Source organism: Lontra canadensis, unplaced genomic scaffold (assembly GCF_010015895.1).
Source record: "Lontra canadensis isolate GAN:19392208 unplaced genomic scaffold, GSC_riverotter_1.0 scaffold5, whole genome shotgun sequence".
NCBI lineage: Eukaryota > Metazoa > Chordata > Mammalia > Carnivora > Mustelidae > Lontra > Lontra canadensis.
In genome coordinates, this window is record NW_022630999.1 from 15,119,743 (window position 1) to 15,146,301 (window position 26,559).

The window sequence follows — 26,559 nt, forward strand, 5'->3', positions numbered from 1 at the left end:
CAACTGTGACGGCATCTCCTCAGGGCTGTCCTCCGGGATGTGAGCGCAAGGGGGACACACGGCCACGCTCCCTCTCTTCATCACCGTGATGAGGTCATTCCCAGACCCTATCACCATCCACGCCATCTTGCTGATTCGATTGTGTTTCTTCTTTACAATCTATGTCTACTCACTAGAGGGTAAAGTGAAGGAGGGCTGGGGTTCGCCTCTATCTCTAATGTCTACAGCACGGTGGCTCACAGTTGATACAAAGGAAATATTTGTTAAATGACTAATCACACAAACAAATGAATACATAGTGAAGGAAATTTGAAAATGGAGAATAGTAAAAAGAAACCAACAAAAACCACTCATACTTCCTCCTTCTGGATATTGCTTCTGTTGATATTTTGGAGTATTTCTTTTTTTTCAGGTCTTTTTTCCCCCATAGGTATATATAGGATATATAGTATGCATCTGATAGAAAATAAGATTATGCTAAATTATGGCTTTTTTTCTCTTTTCATTATGAGATTTTTATCTCTTATCATATATTTTTCTCTTATCATTATCGTTACTTCTCATATCATTGCCTTTCTATATGCTATGAAATTAACTTTTAAAATAATATTTTAAATGCTGCATAAATTACCTATGAATATACCAAAATTAACTAAAATATTTCCTTAATCTTGGACACTGGCTTAATTTTTTTTTTCCTAACTGATCTACTCTCTCTCCAAACCATCTTACAAGAATTTGGCTTTTACAATACATGTGATAATCTCTCTTTGCTGTGAGTTGCTGAATGGAAGACATTACTTTCTTTCCAGGAAACATCAACAGACCAATACTTCATTTTGTATGTTTTCCTGTCACCTCCTTCAGTGAGGATTGACTTAGTTGACCATCTAGTTATTAAGTCAAAGACTTGCGGTTAGTACAGCGTTATGTTTCTATGACTTCTGTTTGAGATAAACCATTATAAGTGTTCACAACTGAGTACAGTCAACGGAGAAACAGAGGCCAGGCGCCATTGCATCTAGCGCATACTCTTAACTCAGGGCAATTGCCTGTTGAAATTAATCAGTGCTCAGGGATGCATGGTTTGAGAATTTCCAAACATTCACACTTGTAAAATCCCTGTGGATTAAAAAGAATGGTAAAGATAGCAAACACCCTCAAGGGATGAAAAAGGAAACTGAGACTCAGACGTATCTTTGGTGAACTTGATTTCAGAAAAGATTTTACAGAGCTGGAAGAGACCTTAGAGCTGAACTATCCCAACCTGTCATGCTTTAAAGATGAGGAAATAGAGGTCCAGACAAGGAAGGGCGTTGTACTGGGTCACCATACCACCAGCTTGTGGTAAGGCTGTGATGAGAACCCACTTCCTCTTCCTTCCCATCCATCAGCCTTTCCACCGCCCTAGCTTTGGGGGCCTTGTCAACAGTCAACACTTAGCAGAGTCTGCGCCTGGGCTCTGTTTCCTTGAGTGCTAAGAAATCTCCTCACTTCACCTAGAGGATGGGCTAGGAGATCAGCACCACGAGGGTGCAAGCATGAAACAATACACAAGGCCAAACAACCCCTTCTTGTCAGCCCCAGTGCCATCTAGCACCACGCACCCTTAGATGGCATGGGTCTCTCCTAACTCACTCTTTCCACACTCCTCCTGCAATGATCTGTTGATGTCCATCTCTCCCCCCTAGACTAGTAGCTTCCTGAAAACCGATGCTCTTTCTCCTTTGGTTTTTCAGCACTCCATAACAAATCAGTGCCTGGCCAATAATAGATGCTCCGTAAATATTTGCTGAATCCGTGAGTAAAAACTTCACTTCTGGGGAAAAAAAACCCACTTAGTTTCTGTATTAGTTTGCTAGGGTTGCCAGAACAAAATAGCACAGACGGAGTGCCTTAAACAACACCTATTCATTTGTTCACAGTCGTGGAGGCTGGATGTCCAAGATCAAGGTGTTGGTAGGGTTGGTTTCCTCTGAGGCCACCCTTCCACTGCCTCTTCACAGGGTCCTTCCTCTGTGCATCTGAACCCCTTCTGCCGTCTCTTTCTGGGACTTGATCCCCTCTTCTCTGAAGGACCCCAACCAGGTTGGAGTAGGGCCCACCCTCATGTCCTCATCTTCTCTCAGTCACCTCTTCAAAGCCCTGAATATAGTCACATTCTGAGGTAGTGGGAGTTGACACTTGAACATATGAATTTGGGGAGAATGTAAAAATGGACACCTCTGTGCTCTAATACAGGGAAGTACAAAGCCAGTAGAACCCGGGTAATGGTGTGATGATACCAAGCGTCCCCCGGGTGTCATGCTCTCTTCTAGGCACAGAAGGTAACACCTAAATTAATCCTCTCCAGGACTAAACGCCAGCAAACATTCACTAGTGCCTGCCATGTCAATCACCGTGCTGGAGCTCAAAGATTCACAAATGTATAAGCTTAGATCACAGGAGAAAGACTCGGGCTGTTTGATAAGAAAACACACACACACACACACCTGGTGTGCTGCCTCAGCCCATTTCTGCCACGTTTACTGCCCCCATGCTAGTTGTTATTCCCCAGCCAAGTAATTTCGTCTGTGTCCAACCAGGAAAATGATCAACACTTGGCAGATGAAGAAACCGACAAATAGCCAGGAAGTGGCGTTTCCCCCATCGCACAGCTAGTAAAGTGCAGGCCCAGGACTTAAACACACTCATTCCAGCCCCATGCTCTCTTAACCTGTGCCCCACACTGCCTCTCCCTGATGAGGAGTCTTATTCCTTTTATCCCAGTAGGAGGGGGATATGAGACCTCGGCCAAAAGGAGGGAAATTTTTTTTTAAGATTTTATTTATTTATTTGACAGAGATCACAAGTAAGCAAAGAGACTGGCAGAGAGAGAGAGAGGGAAGCAGGCTCCCTGCTGAGCCAAGAGCCCGATGCGGGGCTCCATGCCAGGACTCTGAGATCATGACCTGAGCCGAAGGCAGAGTCTTAACCTACTGAGCCACCCAGGTGCCCCCAAAAGGAGGGAAATTTAAACAGAGCCACAAGTGGGTTAAAGAGCAGAGAAGACAATTAAAAATAGAGAAAATAGGATTGTAAAGGCCCAGGATCATAAGACGATGGCTGAGCTGGTGGCACGGAGGGCTGGGGAGTACAGAGAGGCAGTGAAGGTGAATTGCAGTCAGATTAGCTGAGGTCTTATTTCACAGAATAATAAAATTGGGCTTGATGGTCTAGACATTGACATGCTTTTGGATATTTTAGCACAAAATCATTTCATCGTACCTCTTCGTTTTACCAACAAGGAAACCAAGGGCCAGAGAGGAAAGATTTGCCCAAGGCCAGACAATTGGTTAGTGGCAGAGCTGACACCAGCACCCAGATCTCTCAGTCCTGAGCCAAAGCCACACTCTGCTAAACTCAGCCTGCGTAAGCATATAGAAACTGACATAATTTAAAGGAATGGGTTTTTCCCCCATGTTTTCCCATGTCTTTCATCCAGTTTTCACCCACTTTTTGGGGGGATCAAGTGTACATTTCCCCAAGTTTCAAGTAATTAACATCTTTCATCTAAAGGAACTACTATGGTTTAAAGTCAGAAAGATCCCATATAAATCACTGATGATGCTGTGTGGTTCCGTGGAGTGTGGCCGAATGGCTCACCGGTACGTTTTATAGACTAGAAGGACCTGTATTTCTTATGCCAAATAGACACTTTGAGATAGAGCGATAAATGAAACAGCCACTCTGGCTGGGTTTGTTTTACCAAACAGATATATCAGGTTAGCAAACATTGACTGGTGCCCGCTGCATGGCAGGTGTGGTGCTAGAGCCTTGAGATCTGAAGATATGTAAGCTCAGTTCCCGGGGAAAAAGGCTCTCACAGTTTAATAGTGAAATGCACAAGCTTAACCATGTACACACCGCTCCCCCCGCACCCACCAATACACGCACACACATTTGCTATGCTGTCTCAGGCTGTTTCTGCCATGCTTCTAGCTTCCCCATTGTAGTGATTCCCCAATCAGGGGATTCAGGCTGTGTCCAACCAGGAAAACGGAAACCACCTCAGGTCTTTCAACCTAAGCAATTTCATATAAAGGATTAGAGGCACAGGTGAGAGAAGAGATGAGAAGCCAAACAGGGATGGTAAGGAACCAGAGATCAGCAACAGCGGTAGGATACGCCTTCTCCTGAGCCTGGAGGGACAGCCTGGAGATGGTGGTATCACAAGATCCCCAAAAGCCAGGGGATTATTTGGCAGGAGCTCGGTTATTTGCCAGAGTACGTGAAGCCGCTGAGGGAGGTGCCTCCAGAGGCAGAGAGAGGAGAAATAGGCTTCCCTGCACCTCTCGCCCCGCCTTCTGTCGCACACTCCCGCTAGCCACACTGCAGCCTGGAGGTCCCTATGGTGCAAAGCAGAGCAGGGGAGGCACCAGGAAAGGAACAGATTGCAGACAGGGGCTGACTGGCACCCGGGTGACCTTGGGCAAATCAGTTGCTCTCAGTTTTAGTTTCCTGGTTGGTAATTTGAGAAGAACAACACCTCTCACGTTTGTTGTGAGGCTTACATGAAATAAAATCTATGAAAGCACTTTATAAGCTTCAAAAGGCACGGAAGGGCTTTTATTACTGGCTTTCATTCAAAGTATTTGAGACTTTGGGTTCTGGGGAAAAAGAAATGGGGTAATGCTCAGGTGTCGTCAGGAACTTGGCAATGCCCAGTTGATGGCCGGAGCAAAACGAAGTAACGGCATTTTACCACTTGTTCCTTCATTGCATCACTCTGGTCCACCAGCCTTTTTGAAAGCCACGGGCTGACTTTGAATAAACTGGCACATAACTGAAAGGATGTCAGAGCGCGCTCTCGGTTCTATTTGGGGATCTGTCTGTGGTTTTGCATCAAAAAGTGACAAATAAAGAGAACTCTAGAAATTACTCTGAGACCATTGCCCCACCCCTTCTGTTTGACAGAGGACCAGAGAGGAGACAGGCTTGGCACATTGTCCCATGCCAAATTCTCGGCAGAGAGGGACGAACAGCCTTGAAGGAGACCCTTCCCCCTTCTTCAGCCCTCCTCCTTGAGCCTTCGGGTTTCTAGGCAGCCCCATACAGCAGCTGGTATGGCAACGTTTCCTTGCTCTTTTCCATGATCCTTCTTTCCCGCGAGCTTCCTTCCTTTCCTGTTAGTCTTAAGCCTCTTCTTCCTAATCGTCTTTGACAGCTCATTCTCACGCAGCTCTTCTGCTCTACTCTGCTGATGGACATCGGAAGCGGAGCGCTAAACCATGTCTGTTTTAAGGGGAGAGTGTCAACTCTTCTAAATCACGCAATTCTGCTTTGATACCGGGAGTGGGCAAGGACCATCACAAACTCCGGGGAGACCAGTGTTTCTGCTGAGCTCAGGTGACAATAATATGGTGCAATCTCTTCCTTTCTACCTGCAGAAGGTACAGGCCATGGCCAGAACTTTTGACTAAGCGCCAGGCCACTCCAACCAGGCCTCTGAGAACTGCGATACTGTTACCAACGGCACGACATGGTTTGACCCTCTCGGCAAGAAGGGGGGTGTCTTCCGCATCTCTCAGGGCCAGGTGCGCTTGGTGAGTGGACGGTAGAGCTCAAGGGTGGATTCCTGACTTGTCAAATGAAGAGATTGTGCCTTGATTGTAAGTTCCTTTCTAGCACTGACATTTAAGAAATCAGTATCCTTCCACCAAAGAAGGCCTATTATGGTCACAGAGGCACTAAGATTGTAATAATCCCCTGAGTGACTCATGGAATTCCCAGTGGCCCACTGTGAATTGACGTTTCTCTGGTGCAGAGTCTGTGGCATCTCAAAATGTCAGAGCTGGAAGAGTTTCTGGCATTCTCTACCATGAGTACATTGAAGTGTCTGACGCTTGTGAGAATCCATTTACTGATAGAAGTGGATGGTGCCCACGCTGTGTGGCAAGCACTGTGCTAGGCCCTAGGGTACAGTAATGGAGAAGAGGAGGGCTCTGCCCACACATATGCTCGTGGGACAAGATGCAGGGTAACACCTTAAAAAATGGACAAGATAATTATAGTTTGTAATATTGCTTGAAAGGCAATAAAAATGTAATGAATTGATTCACTTTATTCAGTGGATATTGAGTAACTTGGAGCGGGGGAGGGTGACTATTTGCAACAGTGGCCCTTAAGATGATTGAGCTCTGAAGCTTAAGAAGAAACCAGCTGTGGAAATCAGGGTGTAAAAAAGTAATAGGCCATGGGAATGACATGGGCAAAGGCGCTGGGGCAGGAAAGCTTTTGGTGTAGTAAAGCTGTAGAAAGGCAGCCAGTCAATGGCAATGTAATAGGGAAAAGTAGTTTGAAGAGTGGCTGGCGGAGTTGGCTTAAACAAGATTGGCCTCGTAGGCCCTCATAAAGAGTTTGGGTTTTATTCTAAGAATGGGAAGCCTCTGAAAACTTTTGGGCAGTTAAGTGACACTTCCTGGTGTGTATTCCTTAAAGACCCCTCTGACTGCAAGGAGGAAAACGGATTGTAGAAAAGAAACTGAGACATTGAAATCATCCAGACCCAAAAAAAAAAAAAAAATGAAAAACCAAACAACAAAAACAAAACAACAAACTGGTAGACAAAATTAGTAACAACGGTCAAAAGTGGAAGGACTTGGGATACATCTAACATAGAGCCTCTAAGACTTGTTGATTACCAGGCTACATAAACTGAGGCTCAGAAGAATCAAAAAGGACTTCTAGGCTTTTCAACACCTGGATGAATGGACGTGTCATTACAGGTGTGAGAACAACGATTAAGGGTGGGTAGGATTAGAGAGATCTATAAAGGGAAACTGGGGTCCCAGGGGACACAAGGTTGGGGAGAGTACAGGTACAAGGGTGGCATAAAAATTGCAATATTAGGAGCTCCTGGGTGGCTCAGTCAGTTATGCATCTGCCTTTGGCTCAGGTGATGATCTCAGGGTCCCGGGATCAAGCCCCAAGTAGGGCTCCCGACTCAGCGGGGAGTCTGCTTCAGCCTCTCTCTCTCTGCCCTACCTCCCTCCCCAATTATCTCTCTCTTGCTTGCACATTCTCTAATATAATCTTCAAAATAAGAAAAAGGGATTGTAATATTAGCAAATCTCATTTATGCCTTAAGAGAAAGGGAGACCATGAATTACTTTACAGCAGCGGTATTCGGTGGGTGTGACTTGGGGCCCCAAAGGACATTTGGCAATGTCCTGACTTAGTTGTCATGACTTTCAGTGGGGGTGAAGGGATTGCAGTGTTTCTGGCATCTAGTGGATAGAGACCAGGGATGCTGCTGGACACCCTTCAGTGTACAAGGCAGCCCATAGAACAAAGATTTTTCTGGCCCCACATGTCAACAGTGCTGAGCTGGAGAACTCTATAAGTGACTTTTTAGGATTTCTACAAGTGAATCACGTCCAGAGAGCAGTGTCTTGGAGGGGTCACTCCAGATGAAGTGTGGGGAATGAACCTGGACTTGCTTCTGAGGCAGAGACTGATAGCAGCTAATGAGTATGAGGCTGGCAGTTTCCCCTCGGTGGGGCTGGGACACCAAGAGAGGGCTCTGAGCCCTGTGGGGCCTTGGTAAGAAAAGGACATTGATTAGAACAGACCAGAGAGCCCAAAGACCAGTGGCAGGCCGGACCGGAGGCACTGCCCAGTGAGAACTCACTCACTGAGCCACAGGACGGATGGAGCTACGTCTGCACAGGAGAGGGGAATCGGGGCAGTTTCCAGAGGAAGGGAAAGAGGCTAGGGATCCTAAGGGGCAGGAGGGGAGGCAGCAAGTACCAGTTTCCAAACCTAAGATCCTCTAGAGTCTGCTGGTTCTCATGACTGCCTGCACAGTAAAATCACGCTGGTGGGGCGGGGGTTCAGGGGAGATTTTAAAGGGAGACAGTTATTAAATTTGCCTGGCTTAGGGCCCTAGCACGGGAATTTTAAAGCTCTCCCAGGTATTCTCGGTTGAGAACCACTGAGCTAACCCAAGGCCTACATACAGCTGCCCCAGAGCCAGGCAAGTAAAAGAAACAAGGGTCTGGAGGCCCCCACCTCCACAGGCAGCCAATACTCAGCCATAGCCGACTGTTACCCTGTAGAGATCCAGGCTCAGCGTCGCCAAATCTTCCCATTTCCTTGTTGTTGTTGTTTTTAATCCTTTCAAGAAGCCTAAATCCAGATTTTTTTTTTAATGTTAGCTCCAAATATCTTAAAATCTCATGCCAAACAAAACATGTGTGCAGAGTCCGCTGGACCCTTGGGCGGTCATTTAGGAACCTCTGATCTAGTCCAGTGCTTTTCACACTTTTTCCAGCCACAGGGGTTTTTCTCCAAACAAGCTGTTTGGTGGAACTGATAGAGATTAAATAAATACAAGCAGAACTTCGTGGGGAACAGAGCAGAAGCTCCCCGAGCCTCTCCTTCTAGCCCCAGGCAGACTTGCAGTTGCTTAGGAAGAAGATCCTTGGCTTCTGGAACCTCCCTGGCCCATTTACCAGATAAGGAGATAGAGGCCCTTCAGAACATAGTCCTGGGGGCACCTGGGTGGCTCAGTGGGTTAAAGCTTCTGCCTTCGGCTCAGGTCATGATCTCAGGGTCCTGGGATGGAGCCCCGCATCGGGCTCTCTGCTCAGCAGGGAGCCTGCTTCCTCCTCTCTCTCTCTCTGCCTGCCTCTCTTCCTACTTGTGATCTGTGTCTGTCAAATAAATAAATAAAATACTAAAAAAAAAAAAAAAAAAGAACATAGTCCTGGAGCAGAATCAGCCTCACGGGGCCATTTGGAAGCGTGTGTGAGTGTGTATGTGTGTGCGTGCGTGTGTGTGTGTGTGTGTGTGTGTGTGTGTGAGAGAGAGAGAGAGAGACCATGAGCACACGCGCAGGTACCTTGGGGGGCACTTGAAGTTGTCTCAGTGACAAAACAGACACTACTGGTATTTAGTGGCTGGGCGCAGGGAATGCTCAACTTCCTGTCATGTATAGGACTTTTTTTTTTTTAATATTTTATTTATTTATTTGACAGAGATAGATCACAAGTAGGCAGAGAGGCAGGCAGAGAGAGAGAGGGAGAAGCAGGCTCCCTGCTGAGCAGAGAGCCTGATGAGGGGCTCGATCCCAGGACCCTGAGATCATGACCCGAGCCGAAGGCAGAGGCTTAACCCTCTGAGCCACCCAGAGGCTTAACCCTCTGAGCCACCCAGTGCCCCCATGTATAGGACTTTTAATAAAGAACCATCCCATGCAAAATGCCAACAGCTTCCCCACTGGGAACACCAGATGAGGAATCGGAGACGCAGAGAGAAGAAACTGGCCGGCAAGATGGTGCTAGAGCACACGAGAACCTTGGCCCCTGCCCACAGGCTTGGGGAATTCATCTGTACCCATCAGCAAAGGTCATGGGCTGGGGCCGGGCTGGTCCTACTCCACAGCTCTGGGGAGAGTGCGGTAGTTTACAGATTAAAGCCAGGTAGCCTCCTGAGGTGGGACAGCTACTCCACAAAAAGCTAAGCGCCAGATTCTAGAAATGAGTCCGGGAGAGGAGATGGAGGCTGCCGGGTCTCTTCAGCCCAGGCCGGAGGCGCAGCCATTGCCCCTGGGGGAGGCAGAGCCAAGGAGCAGAGGTGCCGGGAAATGCAGAGGCACGGCCATCACGCAGGTTTGTTGGCCCCATTGGTCATTTAATCCCTAAGCTCCAATATGCCAGGTTCAAAAATAGGCTGTGGCAGCAGGAAGGGAAAGGAGGGTGTTCCCCAGCACTCCAAGGAAAACCAAGCCAACGGAGAGCTCATCTGCCTATTTTTGCCATCACAATGCCACACATTGTACAGCGTCCCAGATTACAGAATCGCCACCTCCAGGGCTGCCTGTATGGCTCAGTCCGACTCTTGATTTTGGCTCCAGTCTTGATCTCAGGGTCCTGGGACCCAGCCCTGCACAGGGCTCCCTGCTCAGCCGGGAGTCGGCTTTTCTCCCTCTCCTGCAGCACTTCCCCAGTTCATGCTCGCTTGAGGTCTTTCTCTTTCCCCCTAAAATAAATAAATCATTTAAAAATTTTTTAAAAAGAGGGGCGCCTGGGTGGCTCAGTGGGTTAAAGCCGCTGCCTTCAGCTCAGGTCATAGTCTCAGGGTCCTGGGCTCAAGCCCCGCATCGGGCTTTCTGCTCAGCAGGAAGCCTGCTTCCTCCTCTCTCTCTGCCTGCCTTTCTGCCTACTTGTGATCTCTGTCTGTCCAATAAATAAATAAAATCTTTAAAAAAAATTTTTTTTTAAAAAAAGAATCACCTCCATACCTGGGAGACAAAGACCAAATTACCCATATTTTACAGGCAAGGAGATGGAGCCTCAGAGCGGTGCTTACAAGGCACCTTCCTTTTCAAGATCTGATTTTGTTAGTTGATGCTTACGGTAATCATCCTCATGAGGAAGGTCAAGGAGGGATCCCTATTCCCAGTTTGGGGTTCAGGCCAGCAGTTCTCAGACTGTGTGGGCACCAGAATCACAGGATACCTTGTGGGAAGACACAGCAAGCCCCATCTTACCTGAAGGATCTCGGGTCCCCATCCTTTGAACTAGCTCCCCCGCTGAGTCCGACGCTCATTGACACCCAGCCAACCTAATCCAGCTCAGCAAGACAAGTCCACTTTTCATGGACTTGGGTGTCACAGAAACATCATATTTCTACACAGCTTTCCAAATGCTGCTTCTCTCTCTACTGGTGATGGAGACAAGACAACAGCAGTGCTGTGCTAGTTAGCTGCCATTTGGTGATGGGGCGGGGCGGGTAGGGGTGTTCCTGATTTGTAGTATGCCCATTTCCATGGTGGGAATACTCCCACTGTGGCCAGTTTCAAGCCACCAACATCACATCACTGAACACGGAATTAAGGAAAAGATGCACACAAGCAGCATTTCTGAGATCCTGTGAGCCAGCCCCAGCGTACATCTTTCATGTCCCATCTCCAAAGCCTGGGATCTTTCCCCTAAAAAAATCCAGAGCTAGGGCAAGAGACAGACTCCTGAGGGAAACAAGGAACATGTGTGCTGTGACAACCTCATTTTCAGGGGAAGATTATCAATTACCATGATTCTTAAAGAGCAGGAGATAGGACTTAGAATCATAGTTTTGTGACTCTGTGTGATCTTGAACGTGTCGCAAACCTCTCCAGGTCTCAGATGTCTTGTACCTAATCTACAACTGGTAACACAGTCCTCAAAGGAAACCTTAAAAGCTAAAGGATAGAATGCATGTAAACTGGGCAAGCTCGTCCTCAGCACCTGGTCCTACTGAGGCACGTCTGTATTTCCGCTTGGAGCCCCCCTTGCATTTTACACCGGGGAAGGACCCTACCACACTTCCCATCCAGATGCCTTGCTGGGGAATCTGGGACTCAAGTAGGATGATTACTCTGCTCAGCAAACCACAGCCACCTGGCATGGAAGCCATCCTGTGTCCCCGTCCCTTGACTTAAAAGGTTGGGAAATCTGTCACTAGACTAGCCTTCCCTCCCCCAGAGTACACACGAGCTGGTTTCCAGGGAGCTACCTAGAAGTCAAACAGTGGAAATTCTGCACGTTGGCGCCACAGTGATCCCGCTCAGTAGCGGTCTGCGGGCGGGTCCTGACACAGAAGAGAACCCCAAGGCATGTCGCTGAAGCAGCCCGGGCTTCGGACTCAGGCTGGCCTCGCAGAAGTTCACTGTCACGTTTTCTGCCACAGATGACGGAAACATTGAAGCTATGGATTGTCTCTGCATCCTCTTCCCTTCACACCAGCTAACGTATTTTTCATTTCTCTTGGCGGGCTCAATTTCCCACATGTTCTCCCAAGCTCTTCCTCTCAGCTCCCCAGGGATTCCCACAACAAACCTGCGTGCCTGGGCGGCAAGCAGGCCACTGCCATGCGGACCGGATATGCCTCTGGCTGTGTTTACCAGCCCCAGCCCTGGCTCCCCAGCTCCCTGGATGCACATCAGGTGGGGGGGACCCGGAACCTTCCTTACTCCAGCTCTGCCACTAACTCACTGTGTGAGACTGGGCCAAAGACCTCTCCCTCAATGCCTCTCTGTTCCTCATCTCTGGAAATAAGTCACAGTACCTTTGTTCTTAAGGAGCACTTTGCATCCTTCAGGGGAGTCCCTTTACCTGGGGCTTCCTGTTTAATCCCATACAAGCTATGCACAGGTTGACTAGGACCCTGGCCTCCAGCTGCTCTCACCAGCTCCAGGGTGATCCCAGCCCCTTGCTGGCCCTTTCGTTAGAGGCAGGAGGCTGGGGCATGACTTTGTGGCTCTATCCTGCTGCGTGGGACCCATTTCAGAGTCCTAGCCTCCCACGCTTATGCCCTACCGCCCCTCTCTTCCTATGGAAGTTGCTTTGTTCCCTGAGAGCCCTGGGTGTGGCAGGCACCATGCACAGTTTGCGTGGGAGCCTCGCAGAGCAACCCATGTGTGAGGGGGAAGACATTCACTCTTTAAACCCTCCCTCTAAATAAATTGTGGCTGGAAGAGGCACTGCAAATTTTCCTGCTCTTCTCTGTTTGTCTCTCCCCCCTCCTCCTTTATCTGTACACCTGTGTCCTGCCACCAAGTACTCATTTTGGACACAGAATGTATTTGGTGTTCGTTCGTTCATTCTTTCTTTCTTTCTTTCTTCCTTCCTTCCTTCCTTCCCAGTTCTTTCTGACAGAAGGGTCAAGTCAGATCATAAAGTATTTGTGGAATCCATCAGTTCCACAGACAGACGGCTTATTAGGTGATGGAATTTTCTAGCATATTCTAGGATGTTCCCAACCCTCTCCCTGCCTTTTCCATGAACCAAAGTCTTCCTTGATCTCTTGAGTTGGAATGAATTTCCCTCCTCTTTTTTTTTTTTAAGATTTTATTTATTTCTATGAGAGAGAGAGCATGAGTGGATTGAGGGGCAGAGGGAGAAGCAGATTCCCCACTGAATATGGAGCCTGATGCGGGGCTTGATCCCGGGACTCTGGGATCATGACCTGAGCTGAAGGCAGATGCTTCGTTAACTGAGCTACCCAGGCGGCCCTGAATTTCTTTATTTTTTTTTAAAGATTTTTATTTATTTGTTTGAGAGAAAGACAGTGAGAGAGAGCATGAGCGAGGAGAAGGTCAGAGAGAGAAGCAGACTCCCCATGGAGCTGGGAACCCGATGTGGGACTCGATCCCGGGACTCCGGGATCATGACCTGAGCCGAAGGCAGTCGTCCAACCAACTGAGCCACCCAGGTGTCCCTGAATTTCTTTCTCAAATGTGAATCCCACTTTACATCTCAGTGCCCGTGCTTCTGTTTGTCACTTCATCATTTTCTATTCCACTTCTCTGGTTCTTTTGGTAGATTATAACATCTTTCAGTATAAAGACCATCTTTTTTTAATAATTTAAAAAAATTTTTTATAAACATATAATGTATTATTAGCCCCAGGGGTACAGGTCTGTGAATCATCTGGCTTACACATTTCACAGCACTCACCATAGCACATACCTTCCCCAATGTCCATAACCCAACCACCCTCTCCCTATCCCTCTCCCCCCGGAAACCCTCAGTTTGTTTTGTGACATTAAGAGTCTCTTATGGTTTGTAAAGACCATTTCTTAGTCACACAACTGTCATCACCCAATACCTAATAATAATAATAATAATAATAATAATAAATAATAGCAGCTTCTACTTATCATGTACTTACTCTGTGCCAGAGACTGTTCAAACAATATCGTCTTTAATCTCGTGTGAGACACTGAGGTAAGTAGCTCTTGTCATTTAAGTAACTTTCCAGGGGTTATATAGAAGTAAAAGAAGGAGATAGGATTTCCAGCCTCAGTTTGTCTTACTCTAATTCCCGAGCTGCTGTACTCCGCTCTTTTGATTTCCTTCTGAGCACAGTGGCTGGGAGAACAGGCCCTCCTCGAAGGAATTCCACTCTTCCCATACTAAGAGTCCGTGCTGTCCAAACAGAAGGAACACTTTGCAAGGTCATTTCATCCTCACTCTCATTTCGCCCATGAGAGGCTTAAAACCAAAGAGGAGGAAGCGAGTCAATGCTGGTGGCCTGGCCAGTTGGTGGCACAGCACAAAGGCCAGCCCCTCACCATGTCACTCACGGCTGACTGCAACCTCTCAGCCTCTCGCTTTCCTAAAGAGTTACTCAGTCGGAAAGGTTAGGCAGGAAGAGGGTGTGGGCGTGAAGTTATGGCACGCTTCAAGATCATGCTCTATAGGACACCAGGGACACCCCTGTTTCCCTGAAGCCTTACTTTCCTAAAGAGTCGTGCGTAGATCAGATGTTTAATTTCTCATTCCAGTAACTCAGCCTCCAGTGGGTGAGTCAGTTTGGAGCATTGCTGGGAGTCTGTGCCATGGCTTTGTCTTTGTGCTGGCTATCGGTACTGTAAGTCTGTGGACTTGAAGACACAGGACATGATATGTACACACACGTACAGTGTACATTGTCTAGCCCACATACATACAATAACTATATACATATATGCCTGTATAGATATTTATGTATGTATATATATTTTATACATACATAAAACCTCATGAAATTTTTTTCTTTCATTGTTGTCTGTGTTCCTTGGTTACCATTTGGCCCATTATTGACATTTTGTACCAGATAATTCTTTGTAATGGGGGCTGCCCTCTGCATTGTAGAATATTTAACAGCCTCTCTGACCTCTACCCACTCGATGCCAATAGTAACTTCCTGTCCCCTGCTGGGACAACCAGACGTGTTTCCAGACATTGCACAATGTCCCCTGGAAGGAAAATGTCCCCCAATTGAGAACCATGATTTAGCCTCATGTTTCCCACAGTCCTTTGGTTGACAAGGGGGTGCTCATTGGTGAAGGGAGCAAATATCTAAAAGTCCAGCTAGGATCTATACTATAAGGATGACTCTGACCTGAGATTTAAAACCATTCTCATGGCTTCCACATACGGCCAGCTTCTTCTGCGCCCAACAGAAGCTGAGTGATTTAAATCACATACACCTCCCAGGAACCTGTGGGGCAGCATCACTGTTTCCATGTTCCGGATGAGAAGACTAAGGCTCACAGAGGCTTGTCTAAAAAGTTACCCAACTGACAAGGGACAGAGAGAATGTGTTCTTCACCTTTATGTGAGCATTTCTGAATCTGGTCAGCCAGTTCCCTCTAGGTGTGTGCTTTAATCTCCCTGGGGCACAGGGCAGAAATAAAGGTTGAGAACCACAGCTCTGGCTCTGACCCTCCCTGGTTGATTGTCCTAGAATCACCGAATATGAGCATTTGTAGAGACCATCAGGATAATCTAACCTGGTGAGACATTCATCTGATCATCAGACAAAGAAATGTGTGATGCAGCCTTAGCAAGTGCTCTGATGGAAAGGCACATACGACTGGGGAACAGACCTGGCCAGGGCTCCAGAGACACCTGCCAGAATGTGGATGAGGAAGGGGTAGTGGGGAGAGAAAGCAGGCAACTTGACCCAGGTTGTCTCTGCAGAGGAATTTTTAGGGTTGTTGGAAACCCAGAAAGGAACTTGAAAGTCCTTGAGGGGTGGGCAGAATGTTGTGAGAAGTGACTGTCATAAGATCACAGAACACCATCCAGTCCCATCCCCCATTGTATAGAGGAAGAAACAGATGCAGAGAAGTCACTTGTTCCAGGACGCCCAACTAGGGCATGGCAGAATGACATGAGAACTGGGATATCCTGCCCCTAGAGCAATATTTCCAGCGCCATGCCACCGCCTCCATGTTCCCCAGCCTTGACTGCCCCTACCTTCGCTCCAGAAGGAGTCCCCCAGTTCTTAGGGCTTCCCACTTTGTCCTAGAGAGTAGTGGAAATGCTGTCCTCAGTCCATGTGCCCCCCTGAATGCTGAGCACGGGACCCTGCCATAGGAACTGGCACCCCCCCAAAAAGGGGAGTCCAAGCTTGGGCTTAAGATCAGATCAGCAACCAGGAACCCCAAAATAACCTCATGACCATAGAGGCAGAAGTTACAACATAGTCTACAGACCGGATCTGACTCACGGTTGTGTTTTGTTTGGCTGCACAATGTTCTCAGATGTTTTTGAAATGTATGGCCACCATTTGAAAATGAGATTTCGTGTAAACATTCAGGCCTCTCACCTGCAGCCCTGCATGAGAAGAATGCTGCCTGCAGAGCTGCTGCCTGTCCCTCCTTGTTCTCCCCAGGTGCCTATCTACCCCTTTTTTTGTCCGCCCGCTCTGCCGTGGGGCCCACCTGCCCCAGGCTGCCCCACGACAACCCTTTAAAGATCTGCAGATGGTGACCTTGGAATGGGCCCTAGAGTCTTCTACCTGCAAGCCGGCCAATGCCAGTTCCTTCCACTGTGGCTCCTCTAATTTGACCTCCAGCCTCCTACCTGTCCTGCCCCCCTCTTCCTGGCCTCACTCCCCTAGGTCCCTGTCACTCTTACAGGGATGCATTCAGAAGTCCGAACAATCCTCCCCACAGGGGCTGGTGGGGGCTGACCTGGGCAGAGGAGTTCCAGAAAGTTCTTTATAGGCTACACCCTTTGTGTTCCCCCTGGCAACCTAACCCGCGAGCACAATGCCAACCCAAATTGAAAGAAGTCTCATAACATACAAAACCGATTCTCTCTTCTGACTCCAGCTACACAGAATAAACCCTGGGGGAAGACATCAGATCATTTCCTGAGACTCTGTGCAGGCAAACCTGGAACAATGTGGGAAGAATGACAAGCATCTTGAAACATTTTTTCATTTATAAGTATAAACAGTGAGAAGAGTCTAAGGAAAATACTTGTAAAGGCCCTTGTAAAATGACAGAGCTCTGACTGGCTGTTTGAGGTGACTGCTGGTTCTCTCTGCTCTCGGAATGCAGCCAGGCAGACCCTGTCTTTTGCCCTCCGAGGTGAAATCTGCATGTGTAGAAAACAAGAAAACAAGTGGGGCTCTTGGGGGGTTCCCTGGCATCTGTTTCTGCCTACCCCAAGTCCTTAAGTAGGACACTTAAACCCACTGGGCCTCAGGTGCCTGGATGAGTGAGTGTCAAATCAGATCGGAGAGTCCACAAACCAGGACAGTCCATCCAAAACATCTACTTGGGGGGCACCTGGGTGGCTCAGTCGGTTAAGTGTCTGCCTTCAGCTCAGGTCCTGATCTCAGAGTCCTGGGAACCTGCTTCTCCCTCTGTCTGTGCCCCTCTCCCTGCTTGTGTGCATGCTCTCTCTCTCTCTGTCAAATAAATAAATAAAATCTTAAAAAAAATGTCCACTTGTGTTCAGCATCTTCTAGTCTTTTCTCTAGTGTGGGCCCCCAGAGCCACTGCTCCTTTATGTAATGCTCCTTTTAAAATAATCTTCAATTCTGGTGCTATTTTTTTAGGTTAGTCTCATCCCCAGAACACTTATAAGACCACAGATTTAATGTGTTAATTATGATTTGGGTACATATTAAAGTAAATACTCGGGGATTAAAATTTTAAATACTCTTTCTCCACGTACCACCTAAAACCATCCTGTTTGCTTACAAATTGGGGTTCAAGGGTGGGTTTCAGAAAGCCTATGAGTACCCTGAAATGAGATACTAAGCTGTGTATGGGAGAGGGGGGATTTTTGTGGGGAGAAATTATGCAAATTTGCCGTGATTCTTGAAGGTCTGTCTGTTCCATACAAACGCTGAGAACCACTGCCTCAAGAACTCGTCAGATCTTTCACGAGACGGGATGGGGCAAAAGGACTGCATTTTCTAAATAGCTTGCCTGGGGTTTGCTTTTCAGCAAAATTTCCTCCCATCGACCTTTCTAAATGTCTTCTAATTGACTGAAGAAGTACCTGGAGGTCCCTTGGTGGGGTGGGGGTGGGGCGGGCTTCTCTGGGACCTGACAGAGCCTGGGAACATGGCTTCCTCTCCATCCTGGCAGGGGAGTCTGGGAGGTGCTGGAATGACAGCACCCTGAGGAAACGAGAAGGGCTTTGCTTAAAGTGATTATTCGTAAACACTTGCCAAATTTCCCCCAAACCAGAACTCCTTGGAGCACAGCTTGGGCCAATGGGACTTTCTCTGGGGAAGAAGCTCAGCTCTGTGGGACGGTTGCAAGGACAAGGGACAAGAATCATGAGCGCTCTCCCTCCAGCCACTGCTTTGCCTAGCGGAGCTCCCTGCTACTTCTCCACCTGCTCGTTTTCCGGCTTGCTGAATCTCCCCATATGTCTGACCTGAATTCTTAGGTAGCTTGGACGGTCTCCAGCTCTCCCACCATGGGAAAAGACCCAGGGTTTTCTCGGGTCCGGAAGTGATGGCGGCTACTTCATAATTGGGAACGTACCAGCTCTAAATGCAGGGTTAGCTTTGACCCTAACTGAACAGGGGGCTTTCCTAGAGAAGGGCTAGTGTGCCACAGGCAAGGATGGACAAGGCAATCAAGGAAGTCTTCACAGTAGGGGTGATATTTGAACAAGACCTTGGGTCAGGTATAATTTGAACAGCAGAGTTGTCCATGCAACGATGTGGTTAAACACAGGGGCTCTGGAGTCTGGGATCTGACTGGTTTTGAATTCTGGCACTCCTATGTGCTTGGTGTGCCTTTGTGCAAATTTCTTAACCCCTCTATGCCCGAGTGTCCTCACCAACAAAATAAGGATCAGGACTGTGTGTGAGCCTCAGATGAGAAAACCACACAGCACTCCTCGCACAGAGCCTACGCACAAGTTCCCCCATAACCCCCATCACCACTTGTGTCAGGGTGGGTGGTGACATGGAACGCTCCACAGCTGGGACTTGAGAGAGTGGTGCATTGAGAGGGCAGCCGGTTTGCCTGTGATGTCCAAAACCCTGCCAGCACTCTGAGCTACTCTTCTCTAAAGCCTGCAATTCCGCCCGCACACTTGGGACTTCATTGCAGAAGGTCCGCCCGCCTGCCTCTCAACAGGCTCTGTTCTGATTGGCTGCACAGCCTCGTGGTCCAGCTGGGCACGTCCGCCTCCGACAGGGGCGCCTTCGGTGGGAGGACAGAGCCTGCAGGGTCCAGACACGTCATGCTCCTGTGTCCACAGATGCTGTTCTTTCTCGGGGCTGCTGCATTTCTCTGGGAGAGAGAGAGAACAAGAAGCAGCCCAGAAGCCACAGTGTGGATCCACATCAAAGAAGAAGTCAGGATGCAGGAGGAGCCATGGAATGGCCAGAGGCTCTTCCTGAACTTTTGCTCCCAGGCGGGTGCCACTAGGCCAGCACATCCCCGGAGCACGCGTCTTTTGATGCCTGGTGGGTCCTGTTCATTCTTCATGTGTTTTGATCATGTCCTGTGAATCAGACTCAGCAGCTTTCTGTTTTCTTCATGGGTACTGACTGTATGTCCCGACAGCGAGTATCGTATCTCTTCTATTGAGATGCTGCCAGCCCATAGTAAGCACTTAGGAAGGATTTGCCAGAAGTTGAAACAATGCATGAGTGAGGATCCACAGTGCTGGCACAAAATAGTTGTCCCATAAACAGTTGTCACACGGTGAGACATGGCCAAGACCTGAGAAGCAAAGAGTTCATTCAGAGAAGCCTTCCTAGAGGTGGCTTTCGAGCTCAACCTTAAAAGGTGGAGTGGAATTCCACAAGGAAGGCTGAGCAGTGGGGCATTCCAACCAGAAGGGACGGGCACTAGACATGGAGAACGCTGGGAACATTGGAGAAATTGGGAAAGAGGTAGCTCTGGCTAACTGGAAACATAAAGGGCTCAAAATGTGAAGAAGATTACAGAAAGTGATGTCTGGAGAAATTTCCCTGACCTCATAGAGCATCTCAAAGGTTGTGCCAAAGAAGGAGAGCCTGCTTCCGTCAGGCAATGGATGGCCAGTATGATGAGGGGGTGATGGGATTTAACCAATGCTTTAAGAAGATTAATATGGCAATGCCTCGGAGAGTGGATTTGAGGTGGGAGGAATACCGAAAGCAAAGGTCTGTAACCGGAAATGTGGAGAACGTATGAACAGGATTCAATGTATGGTTAGATGTTGATTGAAAACAATGATCAAGAAAGGGGAGAGTCGGTGATGAAGTCTCAGAGCCCACCTGGCACTTAGGGAAGGATAGCCACTGCGGAATGAGCAGAGAAGTCAGGAGGGACAGATGGGATTAAGAGTCTGGAAAGGAGACTAAAGCAAAGTCCACTCTGGTCTGTTACATTCCTTGTTTGGTGAATATCTGCTGATACACAAGCAGCAAAGTCCCTCTGGCTACTCGAAACTGAGACTAAAACTCCAAAAGTATAGAAAAGGGCTGGAGAAATTCTGAGCTTGCTTTCATAGAAGTTCTCTCCAGGAACAGAATCTACCCACACCTTGGAATCAACATAGTTTCTAGAGATGGGAAAATCTGACTTCTAACCCTGGCTTGGCTCCTTCTTACGTGTGCGACCTTGGACAAATCTCTGAACTCGCATGAGCCTCTACTTCCCATCTGTAAAATGGGAATGACAATAAATCGACCTCACGGGGCTTGGTGAGAAATGAAAAGCATACATATGGGAAGTTCCTCACATGGCATCTATCGGCAGTGGGATACTCACTCCACATCCACAATTATCAATATTCTTTAATTATTTTAATTCAGACAGAGGTTGCAGATACAAATGCCCGCAGGTGCTCAACTGGAAAGAGAAATGAATGAAGCATAAAAAGAACACCTTTTTCCACCTTCAGTAGATTCCTGCCATGTGGGAATGGCGATCTAGGTTGCCAGATGGGCACGTTTTTAATAGAAGTCAGAAATCTAAATTTTGGGGCGGGGGCTGAGATTTCCCATTAAACAATTTAAATTTAAATGACAAAACAATGTGTGGCATCCCACACTGCATGGACCGAACAAAACATGCCTATGGGTCAAGGCCACTCAAGGGCTGCCATTGTGCAATCTGAATTAGGACAGGCTTCCGGCTTGGTGCAGAGATCCTGCACGCCTCCTTAGAAGATAGAGGTGCCACGTCTTCCCCATCCTGAGAAATTGGGCGCCTGCCTCTCCCACGTGTAAAATCGACAGGCTCCAAGAGGATGGCTCAACCCTACCCAGCTCTACACTTCCAAGATCTTGAGTACCTGACAATATGGAGTCTGGTTTTGACGGTATTGAGATGAGCCCCGGGAGGGGTGCATGGCTGGGCCAGCTTCCAGGGAGGCCAGTTCTGGCTGCAGGGCTGCAGGGAATGGAACCCTGGGGTTGTTTACCTACAGTAGTAGTGCTTTGGAGTAGTAAAAGACAAGCAGGAGAGGCAGTAATCTGGTTGGAGAGAGGCTGACAAGCAGGCTCTCTGACCTGACCAGTTAAACCACTTTACTAAGAACTACACTGAGCTGAGTCTAAATCTGATCCTGTGTGTGTATGCACGTGGGCCTGCTCTCTCTAGGGAGGCTCTGAGGAGACAGAGGAGAACAGGTCTTCTGTTCTGTTCTTCTGCTTCATCTGTTTGCTTTCCTTGAGTTTGTTCCTGTGTGAACGGACCTTCCTAATCCCTTGTACTCACAGAGGAGGAAACATCAGCCAGAGCTGAATTTCCAGATGACTTCACAGCACCCCCTCCCTGGGACCCCGGCATCCAAATTCCGAGGCTAGACTCTGTAGCTAGGTCTCTGGGTTCTCGAACCCAGAGTGGAAATGCAAAGAATCCTATAGGCCAGCCTGAGTAGTAAGAGCCACCAGCAAACTCAGACCCTCTTGCCAAGGGCTAGCTGGTCATTCCAGGGCTCAGATTCGAAGAGGGGCAGGTCAATGCTTGCCCAGTAGGGATAAGGGAAACCTTGCGTTGTCCCAGCAGACCGAGGAGGGGATGCTGGGCAGGCAGGATCACCGTTCAGTGAGGGACTTGGTATCCTAAGGTGAAGATGGTTTCCTCTGCTTTGCTGGGATATTTGACCTTGATCCACGATGACTTACTAGCCCTGAGCAGATGTATTCTGTAGCTCAATGACCTGTGACATTTTAGAAAATGAGGTTCCCCACTATCTTCTTTAGCAGCAGAATGCTTTCTTTAAATGACGTCTAAACCTCAACGCATAACATATATTTTTGGAGGAGTGATTAACATGTTCGTTAGACTGAATCTTTATTCTTTGGTGGCAAAGATGTTATTATTCTCAAAATCTCAGAAGTGGCTGCAGGAAACCTGAGGCTTCTTCGGAGCATGGTGGCAAAGCCCTGACAGGGGCCACTCTTCCTGGGACGTCGGGATCCTGAGTGATCAGGGCTGGTTGCCTCATCTCTCACAAAGTGAAACAAAGGCACAAGGCTGCTGCCATCTTGTTTCACAAAGTGAGGTCAAGACAACAGAAGGACATTGCAGCAGGTCCCAGCATTTGACACAAGAAGTTGGAATAGGAGGGAAGCAGCATCGTGTATCAGAGAGAAAAAGGGTGATGTCCAGAAAGCAATCGGGGCCCTGGGTTCTAGGTTGGGCTCTGGAGAGTCTGGGCTCTAGGGGAGAAGAGCAGAGAAGATGGCACACATTAGGAGCCCTGGATTCAGACCTAGGCTTCAGTCCGAACTGTATCAATGACCCGCTACGTGAACCTGGACAAGCCACTTAACCTCTTGATCACACCATCTATAAAACGGGAATAGCGCGGTGTCTCCCTGGAAGGGTTGATGGTTTCCAGTATGAGGTCGCACAGGGCGGAAGGCCTGACGGCACCCACACCTGGATTCACGTCCCTCCTCTTCCACGAATAAGCAGAGTAAATGTTAACCTCAGTGTTCTGAGTTGTCAAACAGAAATAATGATTAAATCAGACATTGTTTGTCAGACATTTTTGTTAGCACTATGCTTGGAATATGGTCAACACCCAGGGAAAAAATGGTATGATCAGCTGTAAGAGAAATTGAAGGGAATAGGGCGGGCTGTAGGTGGAGGGGGGAGGGTGCTTGATGCTCTGGAGGAGGACTGGCTGCCACTCTGGCCACTCCCTGCTCCCTGGGTCACCGCGAGAGTGGCTCTTCCTCTTTCCCAGCTGCCATCTCTCCATCTGTGCGGGCACTGATCGGGCACTCTGTAATTGGACGCTACTAGTCTCTGGTCTTATGGTGTCCCCTAAGCTTCTGTTTGTAGCTGCATGGAGGGATCTGGGAGTCAGTGTCCTGGGTCCCAGCTCAAATGTCTTTAGGATCAGGCACACATGAGTAAAGTGAGCCATCTTGAGTTGTGTTGTCAAGACAATCACAAAGTTCACCTATGAAACACGAAGGAATATTCTTTATATCCACCAAGAAACATGCTCACTCCCATTTTTCTGGAGCCACTCATACAGTATCAAATCTGGAGAGGCTAGAGGCAAGGGGGATCCTGTAGTAAGAGGGGCACCCAGGCCCCGTCTAAAGGTGGCATCTGCTTTTCAGTAATAGTCAGTTGTTGCCAAACAGAACAAAGTAGCTGGAAGTGCTACTAGATCTTCCAGATTTTTTAGGAAAGCCAGAAATCAGCTTTTGTGTGTATGTGAGACCTTCTGATCATGAGATGGGCACATCATTCAAAATCTCTAAAAAAAAATACTTCTGCAATCTACAAATTAATTTCATGGATGGTATTTTGCAATATCAGGTGTAATCAGTTCCTAAAACATATCGGCAGGTGTTGGCTGCTGTGACCCAGTGCTCCCCGTCTCCAATTCCCTGAGGGAACACACGTTCATTCTCTGTGGAATGCATGGTATCTACATTCGATAGAACCAGAGATGAGTGTCTGACCCAAAAGCAGCTGTCTGTGGCCATAGTTTTCAGACCTCAGGATCCATAAAAATCACTTGGAAATAAAACCACCCAAGGAATCTGGGTACATTCCATCCCTAGTGTCACCCATAGAAATTCTGATTCTCCAGATTTGGGGGGGGGGCTCAGAAATCAACCCAGATGTTTCCTAGGCCTTCCTCTGGAAAATGGGTGTCAGGTCTAGCCAGGGGCTGGTGAAATGGATGATAGCAGGAGTCCTGGCTGCCGTGGGTGCTTGGTACCAGGAGCGTGACCACCTAAGCCAACAGAAGCACCTGAAGGGATCCAGACCGAGGACGGTTACTTGCCCGTTCCTGGGAGCACAGTCAGAGACCCACTCGTGATACTCATTTACCAGAGGTTTATTTTAAGAATTCACAGAAAGGAAGATAAGAAACCACCTGAGCCACAGAGACAAACCCCATGGAGGCCAGAATATTGTTCACTGGACAGTTTCTCATGCTGAGTGACCAGATTATTTCCTGTGTCCTCAAGCTGTGGGCATCTGTCCCTTCCTCCTCAGACTATGAGCACCATTGTCTTACTGCTCTCCAAGAGACAAGGTCTGACAGGTTTGGTGAACCCCCAGCATGCCAGTCAGAGCAGTCACACCAAAGCTGCCAGCCAGCCCACAGATGGCAGTCTTTGGGTCAAGCTACCATTCTGAATTACATCACCTGTGGCCAGAGTGTCAAGGTCAGTTGTTGCTAAGCATGTCAACCTGTGTGTCAGGAGCCTCCTGGAAAAAGCCTGGGGACCAATAGGCTCCTTGTCAGGTCTACCCGCTATGAAAATGAAGGTGAGGAAAGTAACCAAAATGGCCAAAGACACAAAGGCTCCCACAGAGCACTCTGCCCTGGCTGGCAGCAGGTGCCACACCCAAAGTTATGACTGGCTTGTCATGTGAGGGTCCAGCCTCTGGAGTCACCCTGCCTGGATTCTTATTCCGGCTCCACCATTCTCTGGCTGTGTGAACTTGGGCCACTTATCCAACCTCTCTGAACTTGGGCTTTCCAGCGTCTCCACAAGAATGATTAAAACAGGGGCGCCTGGGTGGCTCAGTGGGTTAAGCCTCTGCCTTCAGCTCAGGTCATGATCTCAGGGTTCTGGGATCGAGCCCCACGTCAGGCTCCCTGCCCAGCGGGGAGCCTGCTTTCCCCCTCTCTCTGCCTGCCTCTCTGCCTAATTGTGATCTCTGTCAAATGAATAAATATTAAATAAATAAATATTTTAAAAAAAGAATGATTATAACAATACCTCCCAAAAGGGTTGTGAGTGTTCATGAAATCCTGGGTGGAAAGCCTTTAGCACAGAGGCTGGTGTAGAGCAAAAGATAATATTTAGTTTAAAAGAAAAAAGAGAAAGAAAAAGAAAAGAAACCTACAGAGAGTTTCCCTTCTCAGAAAATGTCCTCAGAGAAGAACAGAACAACATTGCAGGAGGAAACCAGAGTTCTGGAGAAACATGAGCTATTATTGTTATTCTCTAAGGATAGAAGAGAGGTGTAGACCAGTCGAGCCATGGGCTGTGTGGTATGGGGAGAGGGTGGATGGAGAAAGAGCACTGTCTCAGTAGGACACCTGGGCATGGGCCCCACTACGCCATTTTTGTAACTAACCCCACGACCAGCCAGGAGCCAGGCTGTTCCTGGGCTGGGCCTTACGTTCTCCATCTCCAAGATGAGGGGGTTCGGGCCATCTGAGCTCAGAGGGCACTTCCAGTTCTGAAGCTCTGGAATCCTGTGAGGATCAAGAATGACCGAAGAAGAAGAAAAAACAAACACCTAGTCAGCTAGCCCTCCATTCAAGAACGGCTGTTTGTGGAGGACTTTTTAAGGGAAGTTTACCACAGAAAGGTAACTTTAGGTGGAAGTAACAGCCAGATTTACTGGGATAAGGAGGTTTAATGGGACCTAAGAATGGTCTTCGGGAATGTGGAGGGGGATATCACAGGGAAACTGGATGAAGCTGGTCCTGTGCGATCCAGGGGTGGAAGGCATTTTTGGGGTGACCATTCTGGCAAGTAGAGGTGTCTTCCCCAGATGGCTTCAGGGCACATTCTGTTGCTTCCTTCAGGTGTCTTACTTTCATTCAGGTCAAATGAAATGACCTGAATCATTTGGTGATGAATCCCCCATCCTCTCCACCCACCCTAGTCCTGACTAAGCCCATCCCTAATTACCCATCTAAACCACCCTCCTGCCATGCTCTAGGCCCTTCACCTGCCCTGTTGCTCCCCCACACAGCCTGACATCACCTTCTAGATTGTCTCACTCCCCCACTTATGTATTGTCAGGAGGGAGGAGGCGGAGGTCTTACAATATAATGCTGCCTTTTGTCCTGGGGAACAGAACCTGAAGTTGAAGAATTAATTCCTAATTGTTAAAATTCCAAACTCAGCCTATTAATGAGGAAAGAAGCTGGGGCACCAGGCCATTTTCCCCTTATTTCTGGAAAGATTTCCCTACACGGAGCCTCCTATGGAAGGCTGTGGGGGCATTGCCCTGGGGCAGGGAGACCAGCGAGAATGCTGAGTTGAGAACAAGCATTCCATCTGCAGTGGACCCTGACTCAGAAAAGATCCCCCCCCCTCCCCCCCCGCCCAGACTTTATCCTGGAGGCTGTTTGCTGGCTTGGCCTTGCATGGGGCTTTGAAGGCTTGGACGCTCAGGAACTGTCCTGAAATTTCCCCTCTTCCGCATCCAAGAGGCCTGTTAAACTTTCAGGAACTGTTGATTGTCTAGGGAGTATAAACAAAAGAACAAAGGCAAAAGCAACTCATTGAAAGGGAAAGAATCTCAGAGTGAGCCACGCAGAAAGCCCACTTGGAATTTATACC

The 26,559-nt window shown here is 48.2% G+C and overlaps 1 long non-coding RNA gene across 1 annotated transcript; it reads right to left on the reverse strand.

Annotated features, from left to right (window-relative positions):
- Positions 1–422: 422 nt before the first annotated feature.
- LOC116864175 lies at positions 423–24,792 on the reverse strand. Its single transcript, XR_004381964.1, has 2 exons — positions 24,763–24,792; positions 423–477 (listed from the first exon to the last, which is right to left on the reverse strand). It is a non-coding gene; the product is annotated as an uncharacterized LOC116864175 (long non-coding RNA).
- Between the last annotated feature and the right edge of the window lie 1,767 nt (positions 24,793–26,559).